Genomic DNA, 11,621 nt, shown 5'->3' on the forward strand with positions numbered 1-11,621 from the left:
AGACCTGGCCTGCCAGATAGCGAACCCCCCCCTCGCCACCCCCAGATCACCCCCCACCAGTACCCCCAGCCCCCGCTGAGCCCCCCCCACCCCCTCCGGCCAGCGGAACAGCTCCCCCCCACCCGACTGCGGCGGCGCTGGACACAGTCCACAGCCAGCACTAATGTTTATGAAAATTGAGAGGACACGTGACCGAGGCCCATTGGGGACAAAGCTTCAGGGGATCAGCTGACGTCCTGAGGCCGTCCCGATGGAGTGCGGTGTCCTCAGCGATTGCGTCGTTTTTGAGGGGGAGGAGCATCTGAAAAATGGCACCGCCCCTGATTTGGCATAAAATCAGATTCTCCGGCAGACAGGCCAACGCGATTTCGGTGTCGGCAATCGGCCAATCCCGCCCATGGCTCCCCAAACTGACACTGATTTTTGTTAAATGCAAGATTTATTTAATTAACTGATTCTGAATAATTCCTAATGAACTAATCTATGTTTGAGCCTCAAGGCTTGATTTTAAGGCCCTATTAGGGCCGGTATTGAAGGCGGGCAGGAGTTAAAAATAAGCCACTCAGGGCAGTGGGTAGCCAAAATGAGATGCTCCCAACCATTTGTGGCAAAATAAAGTCGCTTGATTGGGATTTTCCAGTCAACCTCCGGGTTTCCGCAGGTATCTGAGGTTTCGGGACGCTCGAGGCCCTCTCGGCCAGCCTGGGTGCAGGAGTACAAAGAACAAAGAACAAAGTAAGAAGTCTTACAACACCAGGTTAAAGTCCAACAGGTTTGTTTCAAACACGAGCTTTCGGAGCACGGCTCCTTCTTCAGGTGAATGGAAAGGCTTGTTCCAGAAATGTTTATATAGACACAGTCAGAGATGCCCCGGAATGAGAGCACCTGCAGGCAATCAAATCATCAAAGATGCAGAGAGAGAGGTAACTCCAGGTTAAAGAGGTGTGAATTGTCCCAAGCCAGTTCAGTCGGTAGGCCTCTGCAAGTCCAGGCTTGTTGGTGGGGGCCGAATGTAATGCGACATGAATCCCAGATCCCGGTTGAGTCCGCATTCATGCGTGCGGAACTTAGCTATAAGTTTTTGCTCAGCAATTTTGCGTTGTCGCGTCTCCTGAAGGCCTCCTTGTAGAATGCTGACCCGGAGATCAGAGGCTGAATGTCCTTGACTGCTGAAGTGTTCCCCAACTGGAAGGGAACAGTCCTGCCTGTTGATAGTCGCACGATGCCCGTTTATTCGTTGTCGCAGTGTCTGCATGGTCTCGCCAATGTACCACGCTTTGGGACATCCTTTCCTGCAGCGTATGAGGTAGACTACATTGGTCGAGTCGCACAAGTATGCGCCGCGTACCTGGTGGGTGGTGTTTCCACGTGTAATGGTGGTGTCCATGTCGATGATCTGGCATGTCTTGCAGAGATTACCCTGGCAGGGTTTTGTGGTGTTGTGGTTGCTGTTCTGAAGGCTGGGTAATTTGCTGCAAACAATGGTTTGTTTGAGGTTGCGCGGTTGTTTGAAGGCCAGTAGTGGGGGTGTGGGGGTGACCTTGGCAAGATGTCCATCCTCGCTGATGATGTGTTGGAGGCTGCGAAGAAGATGTCGTAGTTTCTCCGCCCCAGGAAAGTACTGGACGACGAAGGGTACTCTGTCAGTGGTGTCCCGTGTTTGTCTTCTGAGGAGGTCGGTGCGGTTTTTTGCTGTGGCGCGGTGGAACTGTCGATCTACCCAAGAAAATTACAGCACAGGAACAGGCCCTTCGGCCCTCCCAGCCTGCGCCGATCCAGATCCTTTATCTAAACCTGTCTCCTATTTTCCAAGGTCTACTTCCCTCTGTTCCCGCCCGTTCATATACCTGTCTAGATGCCTCTTAAATGATGCTATCGTACCCGTCTCTACCACCTCCGCTGGTAAAGCGTTCCAGGCACCCACCACCCTCTGCGTAAAAAACATTCCACGCACATCTCCCTTAAACTTTCCCCCTCTCACCTTGAAATCGTGACCCCTTGTAACTGACACCTCAATCTTGGAAAAAGCTTGTTGCTATCCACCCTGTCCATACCTCTCATAATTTTGTAGACCTCAATCAGGCCCCCCCTCAACCTCCGTCTTTCCAACGAAAACAATCCTAATCTACTCAACCTTTCTTCATAGCTAGCACCCTCCATACCAGGCAACATCCTGGTGAACCTCCTCTGCACCCTCTCCAAGGCATCCACATCCTTCTGGTAATGTGGCGACCAGAACTGCACGCAGTATTCCAAATGTGGCCTAACCAAAGTCCTATACAACTGTAACATGACCTGCCTACTCTTGTACTCAATACCCTGTCCGATGAAGGCAAGCATGCTGTATGCTTTCTTGACCACTCTATCAACCTGCGTTGCCACCTTCAGGGTACAATGGACCTGAACCCCCAGATCTCTCTGCACATCAATTTTCCCCAAGACCCTTCCATTAACCATTTCGTCCGCTCTTGAATTTGATCTTCCAAAATGCATCACCTCGCATTTTCCTGGATTGAACTCCATCTGCCATTTCTCTGCCCAACTCTCCAATCTATCTATATTTTGTTGTATTCTCTGACAGTCCTCCTCGCTATCTGCAACTCCACCAATCTTAGTATCATCTGCAAACTTGCTAATCAGACCACCTATACCTTCCTCCAGGTCATTTATGTAGATCACAAACAACAGTGGTCCGAGCACAGATCCCTGTGGAACACCACTAGTCACCCTTCTCCATTTTGAGACACTCCCTTCCACCACTACTCTCTGTCTCCTGTTGCCCAGCCAGTTCTTTATCCATCTAGCTAGTACACCCTGAACCCCATACGACTTCACCTTTTCCATCAACCTGCCATGGGAAACCTTATCAAACGCCTTACTAAAGTCCATGTATACGACATCTACAGCCCTTCCCTCATCAATTAACTTTGTCACTTCCTCAAAGAATTCTATTAGGTTTGTAAGACATGACCTTCCCTGCACAAAACCATGCTGCCTATCACTGATAAGTCTATTTTCTTCCAGATGTGAATAGATCCTATCCCTCAGTATCTTCTCCAACAGTTTGCCTACCACTGACGTCAAGCTCACAGGTCTATAATTCCCTGGATTATCCCTGCTACCCTTCTTAAACAAAGGGACAACATTAATAATTCTCCAGTCCTCCAGGACCTCACCCGTGCTTAAGGATGCTGCAAAGATATCTGTTAAGGCCCCAGCTATTTCGACCCTCGCTTCCCTCAGAAACCTGGGATAGATCCCATCTGGTCCTGGGGACTTGTCCACCTTAATGTCTTTTAGAATACCCAAAACTTCCCCCTTCCATATGACAACTTGACCGAGAGTATTTAAACATCCATCCCTAGCCTCAACATCCGTCTTGTCCCTCTCCTTTGTGAATACCGATGCAAAGTACTCATTAAGAATCTCACCCATTTCCTCTGAGTCCACGCATAAATTCCCTCTTTTATCTTTAAGTGGGCCAATCCTTTCTCTAGATACCCTCTTGCTCCTTACATACGAATAAAATGCTTTGGGATTTTCTTTAACCCTGTTAGCCAAAGATATTTCATGACCCCTTTTAGCCCTCTTTATTGCGCGTTTGAGATTCGTCCTACTTTCCCGATATTCCTCCAAAGCTTCATCAGTTTTGAGTCGCCTCGATCCTATGTATGCTTCCTTTTTCATCTTAGCTAGTCTCACTATTTCACCCGTCATCCATGGTTCCCTAATCTTGCCATTTCTATCTTTCATTTTCACAGGAACATGTCTGTCCTGCACTCTAATCAACCTTTCCTTAAAAGAATTTACCCTTAAACAGCTGCTCCCAATCCACATTCCCTAGCTCCTGCCGAATTTTGTTATACTTGGCCTTTCCCCAATTTAGGACTCTTCCTTTCCGATCACTCTTGTCCTTGTCCATGAGTATTCTAAAACTTACGGAATTGTGATCGCTATTCCCAAAGTAATCACCGACTGAAACATCAACCACCTGGCCGGGATCATTCCCCAATACCAGGTCCAGTATGGCCCCTTCCCGAGTTGGACTACATACTGCTCTAAAAAACTCTCCTGCTGAGGTTGTTCCCCCCTCCCCCCATACCCCAACAGCTGGCAGAGCTGGAAAACCCACCGTTTTAATTTAAACTTGGAGAGATGGTGCCTCCATTTTGAAGCTCCCTCGCCTTCACCCTAACTGCCGTCACAGCCTGACCCGGCCTCCAAGCTGGAAGGTCTCTGATTAGTCCTCCAGCTCTGACAACCTGCACACTTCGCTTATTTAATGAGCGAGCCCCCCCTCGGACCATTGATTGGCCGTCCTAGGGAAAATCACGAGTGACCTTTTCCTGTAGAGTGCGCGGTTTCTGACCCACGTTTTAGCCAATTGGCTGGATTCAGGAACCCAAAAGGAAAATTCACACCCAACCCAACCTCCTTTCATACAAATGCGGAGTGGTCTAATATACGCCCGACTTCAGAATGAAGTAGAAACACACACTTTTTGTTATAACCAGTGATGCTCGATCAATGACTCCAGAAGTGAGATTGGATAACAATTGAAGGCTTTATTGGACTAGATGTTTCCCCCAGCAGCGCAGGTACAGAATGCAGCTGCTAGGGAGACACAGGCTCTTATACTACGCCTTACTGGGCGGAACCAGCAGGCAGGCTTCGCCTGCTCAGGCATCCGTGGCTCCGGGAGCATGGCTTCGGCTTCATCACCCCTGGATGGGACTGGTGGGAGGACCGATCCACCTGGGAAGGGGGCGGCTGTGGGGTGCGCCGGTGGGAGGGAGGGTGGGGGTGGGGGTGTGGGTGGGAATCCAGCGGGCGCCAAGTCCCGAAGGGAGACCGTATCCTGTCGGCCGTCGGGGTACGCCACGTAGGCGTATTGAGGGTTAGCGTGAAGGAGGTGGACCCTCTCGACCAATGGGTCCGACTTGTGCGCCCGCATGTGTTTGCGGAGCAGGATGTATCCAGGAGATGCCAGCCAGGTTGAGAATGAGGTCCCGGAGGAGGACTTCCTAGGGAAGACAAGGAGATGTTCGTGAGGTGTTTGGTTGGTCGTGGTACACAGCAGTGATCGGATGGAGTGGAGGGCATCAGGAAGGACCTCTGCCAGCGGGAGACTGGGAGATTCCTGGACCGTAGGGTCAGTAGGACGGTCTTCCAGACCGTTCCGTTCTCCCTCTCTACCTGTCCGTTTCCCCGGGGGTTGTAACTGGTTGTCCTGCTCGAGGTAATGCCCAAGCAGGAATTGACGCAGTTCGTCGCTCATGAAGGAGGACCCCCTATCGCTGTGTATGTAGGCGGGGAAACCGAACAGGGTAAAGATACTGTGGAGGGCTTTTATGATGGTGGCTGCGGTCATGTCGGGACAGGGGATGGCGAATGGGAACCGGGAGTACTCGTCAATCACATTCAGGAAATACGTGTTGTGGTCGGTGGAGGGGAGGGGCCCTTTGAAGTCCATACTGAGGCATTCAAAGGGACGGGAAGCCTTTATCAGGTGCGCTTTCGCTGGCCTGTAGAAGTGCGGCTTGCACTCCGCGCAGATTTGGCAGTTCCTGGTGGCGGTCCTGACCTCCTCGATGGAGTAGGGCAGGTTGCGGGTCTTGATGAAATGGAAGAATCGAGTGACCCCCGGGTGGCAGAGGTCCTCGTGGAGGGCCCGGACTCGGTCCACGCGGGATAGGGCATCAGGAGGCTTGTTTAACTTCCCGGGACGATACAAGATCTCATAGTTGTAGGTGGAGAGCTCGATCCTCCACTGTAAGATCTTATCGTTCTTTATCTTGCCCTGCTGTGCATTATCGAACATGAAAGCAACCGACCGTTGGTCAGTGAGGGGAGTGAATATCCTGTCGGCCACGTAATGCCTCCAGTGCTGTACAGCTTTTACTATGGCCTGGGCCTCCTTTTCAACTGAGGAATGGCGGATTTCTGAAGCGTGGAGGGTGCGTGAGAATAAGGCCACGGGTCTGCCCGCTTGGTTGAGGGTGGCCGCCAGAGCTACGTCGGACGCGTCTCTCTCGACTTGGAAGGGAAGGGATACGTCGATTGCGTGCATCGCGGCCTTTGCAAAGTCCGCTTTGATGCGGGTGAAGGCCTGGCGGGCCTCTGCCGACAGGGGAAAACCGTGGACTGAATTAGTGGGCGGGCCTTGTCCGCATAATTGGGGACCCACTGAGCATAATAAGAAAAAAATCCCAGGCAGCGTTTCAGGGCCTTGGAACAGTGTGGGAGGGGAAACCCCATGAGGGGGCGCATGCGTTCGGGATCTGGTTCTATAACTCCATCGGGCACCACGTAGCCAAGGATGGCTAGATGGTCGGTGCTGAACACGCATTTGTCCTTGTTGCAAGTTAGGTTAAGGAATTTTGCGGTATGGAGGAATTTACGGAGATTGGTGTCGTGGTCCTGCTGGCTGTGGCCGCAGATGGTGATGTTATCGAGGTACGGAAACCGTACCGGTCAACCATTCGGTCCATCTCCCGTTGGAAGACCGAGATTCCATTTGTGACCGAAGGGAACCCTTCGGAAGTGGTAGAGCTGCCCATCTGCTTCAAATGCAGTGTATTTGCGGTCGTTAGGGCAGATGGGGAGCTGATGGTAGGCGGATTTTAGATCCAGCGTGGAAAAGGCCTTGTATTGTGCAATCTGATTGACCAGATCAGATATGCGGGGGAGAGGGTATGCGTCGAGCTGCGTATACCTGTTGATGGTCTGACTATAATCGATGACCATCCTGTGCTTCTCCCCGGTCTTTGCAACCACTACTTGAGCTCTCCAGGGGCTGTTGCGAGCCTCGATATTATCTTCCTTCAGTAACCGCTGGACGTCCGACCGAATGAAGGTCCGGTCCTGGGCACTGTACTGTCTGCTCCTAGTGCCGACGGGTTTGCAACCCGGGGTGAGGTTCGCAATAAGGGAAGGCGGCTCGACCTTGAGGGTAGCGAGGCTACAGACAGTGAGGGGGGGGGGGGGGGGGGTATAGGGCCGCCGTATTTAAAAGTTAAACTTTGGAGGTTACATTGGAAATCTAACCCTAGGAGCGTGGCAGCACAGAGATGAGGGAGGACGTAGAGGCAGAAATTTTTTAATTCCCTTCCCTGGACTGTGAGGTTCGCTACGCAGTACCCTTTGATCTCTACAGAGTGAGACCTGGAGGCCAGGGAGATTCGTTGATTAACTGGGTGGATGGGAAGAGAACAGCGCCTTACCGTGTTGGGGTGTATGAAGCTCTCTGTGCTCACGGAGTCGATCAGGCAGGATGATTTATGCCCATTGATGAGCACGGTTGTCGTCGCGGTCGAGAGCGTTCGGGGCCGAGACTGGTCCAGGGTCACCGAGGCGAGTCGTGGCAAAAGCTGGAGGTTTTCTTCGGGGATGTGTGGTCATCCGAATCGGGGTCCTGAGACTCCAGCCAAGATGGCGGCACCCACTGGTCGCACATGGCTGGGGGTGTGCAAGATGGCGGCGCCCACGGGTCGCACGTGGTCACTGTGGAACAAGATGGCGGCGCACGCTGGCCACACGCGGCTTGTGGAGAGGGTTGGGGTGTCGGTCCTGGTTCGCCCCCAGAGACCGCGGCGACCGCCCGGGCCTAGCATACCGCCACAAAATGGCCCTTTTTGCCGCACCCTTTGCAGGTGGAGGAGCTGGCCGGGCAGCGCTGTCGGGGGTGCTTGGCTTGCCCGTAAAAATAGCAGCGGGGCCCCCCGGGGTTGCCTGGTAGTCACGCAGCACAAGCTTGCGGGGGGTGATGGGGGATGCATCGGAGTCGGCCGCAGGGGGGTTCCACGCTGCCATAGGTGTTGCCGCGCGGTCGGGGACGTACGCGCGGGCGTTTCGGGAGGCCACATCCAGGGAGCTAGCAAGGGCCCGTGCCTCCTTGAGGCCTAGTGTCTCTTTCTCTAGCAGCCGCTGACGGATTTGGGAGGACAGCATTCCTGCAACTAATGCGTCCCGGATCAAAAGTTCTGTGTGGTCGCTGGCTGAAACCTGTGGGCAGTCACAGTTCCTGCCTAACACCAGGAGCGCATGGTCGAATTCTTCCAGCGATTCCCCCGGGAGTTGTTGCCTCGTTGCTAGCAGATATCGGGCGTAGACCTGGTTCACTGGGCGGATGTCGTGTCCTTTCAACAGGGCCATCGCGGCTTCGAAATCGTCCGCATCCTCGATGAGGGTGTAGATCTCTGGGCTCACCCTTGAGTGAAGAACTTGCACCTTCTGGTCCTCCATGGGTGTAGTTGTGGCCGTCCTGAGGTGCCCATTGAAGCACGATATTGCAGCCAATATTTGAAGGTCGCTGCTACATTTGCCACGTGGGGGCGGAGTTGTAGACATTCCGGCTTGATTCGGAACTCCATTCTTCAAAAACCAGTCCAATAAATTGATGCTCGATCAAGCGAGATTGGATGACAATTGAAGGCTTTATTGGACTTGTTTTTGGATTTATTGGATGTTTCCCCCAGCAGCGCAGGTACAGAATGCAGCTGCTAGGGAGACACAGGCTCTTATACTCCACCTTACTGGGCGGAACCAGCAGGCAGGCTTCACCAAAGATATTGCTGTCTCAGGCACCTCCCACAGCAGTGGTCTTACAGCATCAACCTGGGTACCATAATACCCCTAATACCGACTACCACAACCAGATCCTTCATTGATTGATTGATTTATTGTCAAATGGTACATCGACAAACAGTGATTAGTTACAGTGCGGAACAAGAGGCTGTAGTGCTAACCACTGTGCCACCATGCCGCCGATTGGTGGATGTCGATTAATTCTGAAATGCGCTCAGCAGTCTGAAAGTACAACGGAATTGTTCCCCAACTGCAGATGACTAAAAGCCACTGACTGAGTCGGTTTCCAATGTCCAGGTTGCAGCCGACGTGGCGATGTGTCTGGAAGGAAGTGTCGGAGGCACTCGGCAATTTGACACCCATCTGCACGGTTGATTAGTGCCAATAAAATAAACCTGGCACGGTTGGGGAAAATTAGAAGATCATGAGACGCGAACAAAGTTAAAACATCAGCATCTTGTTGAAGATGACCAAAATTTCCTTTCCCTTGTAGCTGCTGGAGCATCTGACCACAGCTGCAGGCAACACATCTGGATCTTTTCCATTTGGCTTGGCGGGCTAACAATACACACAATGTCTGTGGGAGGGCAAAGAGCTCATGGCGGCCGTCCTCACCTTCAGGCCTTGGTCCCCCGCCCCTCCCACCCGGAAGGAAATCAATCGGGAGGCACATTGGCCTGGCGGGAGCCAAGGAAAGTGAAAAGTTAAACGACCCGTACCACACCACATATCATTCACACCTTTCCATTTCCTCACCAGCAATATAATTATTCTCGATACAGCCAAGTGAAGACCAAAAGGTGGTATAGCTGGAGCAGTCAGACAGGGACATCTCAGAGGGGGAGCTGAAGGAGAGGTAGTGTTCCAGGAAGTTTAACCAAACAGCCCCAGTAAACAGAGGAGGGGGGAGCGAAGCTGGCTTCGGAAGGCAGCTCGAGCCTGGACCCAACATGAAGCCAGAACTTTTCAAACTCCTAGCCAGGTGTAAACCCTCAAGTAACTCTCAAGGGGATAGTCAACCAACTCTCCTCACGCTGGCACTAGCACGTGACCATGTCAGGTGAGTAATCAAGTCCTATTCCAGTGGGATGTGCTGGCTGTTTCAGTGCAATTTACCCCAAATCAGCACACAAAATTGTGGAATTTCAAGCAAATGTTGCATCTCGCACAACTCTGGCTCCTGCAGTCTTTTTCACCAGCTCAAAAAAAAAACTACACTGGAACTCAGACTCACCTCCCAAACACCAGCTGAGTTTCTGCTCATTGCGTCCATTTAATGCAGCTCTTTTTTGGCTACCAGCACCCATGGTCATGTGACTATCCATCCTGCCGTGACCAGTTTTAGTGAGGGACATGCCTGGAGGTGATTTTATTTAAACTGAGCCGTGAGATATAGTTTATGAAATGTCATATTTCCTCATTGTATTGCTAGTTTCCATATTAGCATGGTAATGCAGCACAGTTAGCACAGTTGCTTCGCAGCAGCTCCAGGGTCCCAGGTTCGATTCCCGGCTTGGGTCACTGTCTGTGCGGAGTCTGCACGTTCCTCCTGTGTATGTGTGGGTTTTCTCCGGGTGCTCCGGTTTCCTCCCATAGTCCAAAGATGTGCAGGTTAGGTGGATTGGCTATGCTAAATTACTGTGTCCAAAAAAAACGTGAGGTGGGGTTACGGGGATAGGGTGCAGGTGTGGGCTTAAGTCGGGTGCTCTTTCCAAGGGCCAGTGCAGACTCGATGGGCTGAATGGCCCCCTTCTGCACTGTAAATTCCAGGATTACTTTTGAATGACAATAAGTCTGGCAACTGCTGATTGATGATAAATCATCCCCCCCCCCCCCCCCCCCCCCAAGTTTGAAGACCCTATTCCATAAACCCCAAAAATCAGGCAGAGGTGAAATATAACAAGCCCCACCTCTTCTCCCAAGGTAGTTTGTGGATGAATGGACGAACTACGCATCCAGCAAGGAAAAATTTACAAACATCTACGCGATGCAACTGAATAAGGTGCCTTATCGCAGACGCGGTGGCCCGTGTGAAAGGAAAATCGCAGGGTGGGAAAGGAGTCAAAAGTCAGAAAAATCTACAGCAGATGAGATGGATTCAAAATTGGCTTAGTTGTAGGAGACAGAGGATGATGACAGACAGCTGCTTTAGTGACTGGAAGCCAGTGTCCAGTAGCGTACCACATGGATCAGTGTTGGGTCCCCCATTATTCATCATTTATATAAATGACATAGATGATGTGGGGGGTAGGATCAGTAAGTTTGCGATGACACAAAGATTGGCCGGGTGGTTAACAGTAAGGCTGAGAGTCTTGGATTACAGGAAGATAGAGACGGGATGGTCAAGTGGGCAGAAAAGTGGCAGATTTAACTCTGAAAAGTGAGAGTGATACACTTTGGAAGGAATAATGTGATAAGGAAGTATTCGATGAATGGCCTGACTCTAGGAAGTTCTGAGGAACAAAGGGACCTTTCCGTGTTTGTCCATAGATCTCTGAAGGCAGAAGGGCAGGTTAATCAGGTGGTGAAAAAGGCATATGGGACACTTGTCTTTATCAATCGAAGCATAGATGACAAAAGCAGGGAGGCCATGTTTGAGTTGTATAGAACTTTGGCGAGGCCACAGCTGGAGTACTGTGTGCAGTTCTGGTCATCACATTATAGGAAGGATGTGATTGCACTGAGGGAGGTGCAGAGGAGATTCACTAGGATGTTGCCTGGAATGGAACATTTAAGTTATGAAGAGAGGTTGGATAGGCTTGGGCTGTTTTCGCTGGAGCAGAGATGACGGAGGGGCGACCTGATCGAGGTGTACAGGATTGAGGTGCATGGACAGGATGGATAGGGAGCAGCTGTTCCCCTTCATTGAAAGGTCAGTTACGAGGGGACACAAGTTCAAGGTGAGGGGAGGAGGTTTAGGGGGATTTGAGGAAATACATTTTTACTCAGAAGAAGGTGACGGTCAGGAACGCACTGCCTGGGACGATGGTAGAGGCGGGTTGCCTTGCATCCTTTAAAAAGTACCTGGATGAGCA

The sequence above is a fragment of the Scyliorhinus canicula genome, chromosome 9, assembly GCF_902713615.1.
Source record: "Scyliorhinus canicula chromosome 9, sScyCan1.1, whole genome shotgun sequence".
In the NCBI taxonomy this organism is placed as follows: domain Eukaryota; kingdom Metazoa; phylum Chordata; class Chondrichthyes; order Carcharhiniformes; family Scyliorhinidae; genus Scyliorhinus; species Scyliorhinus canicula.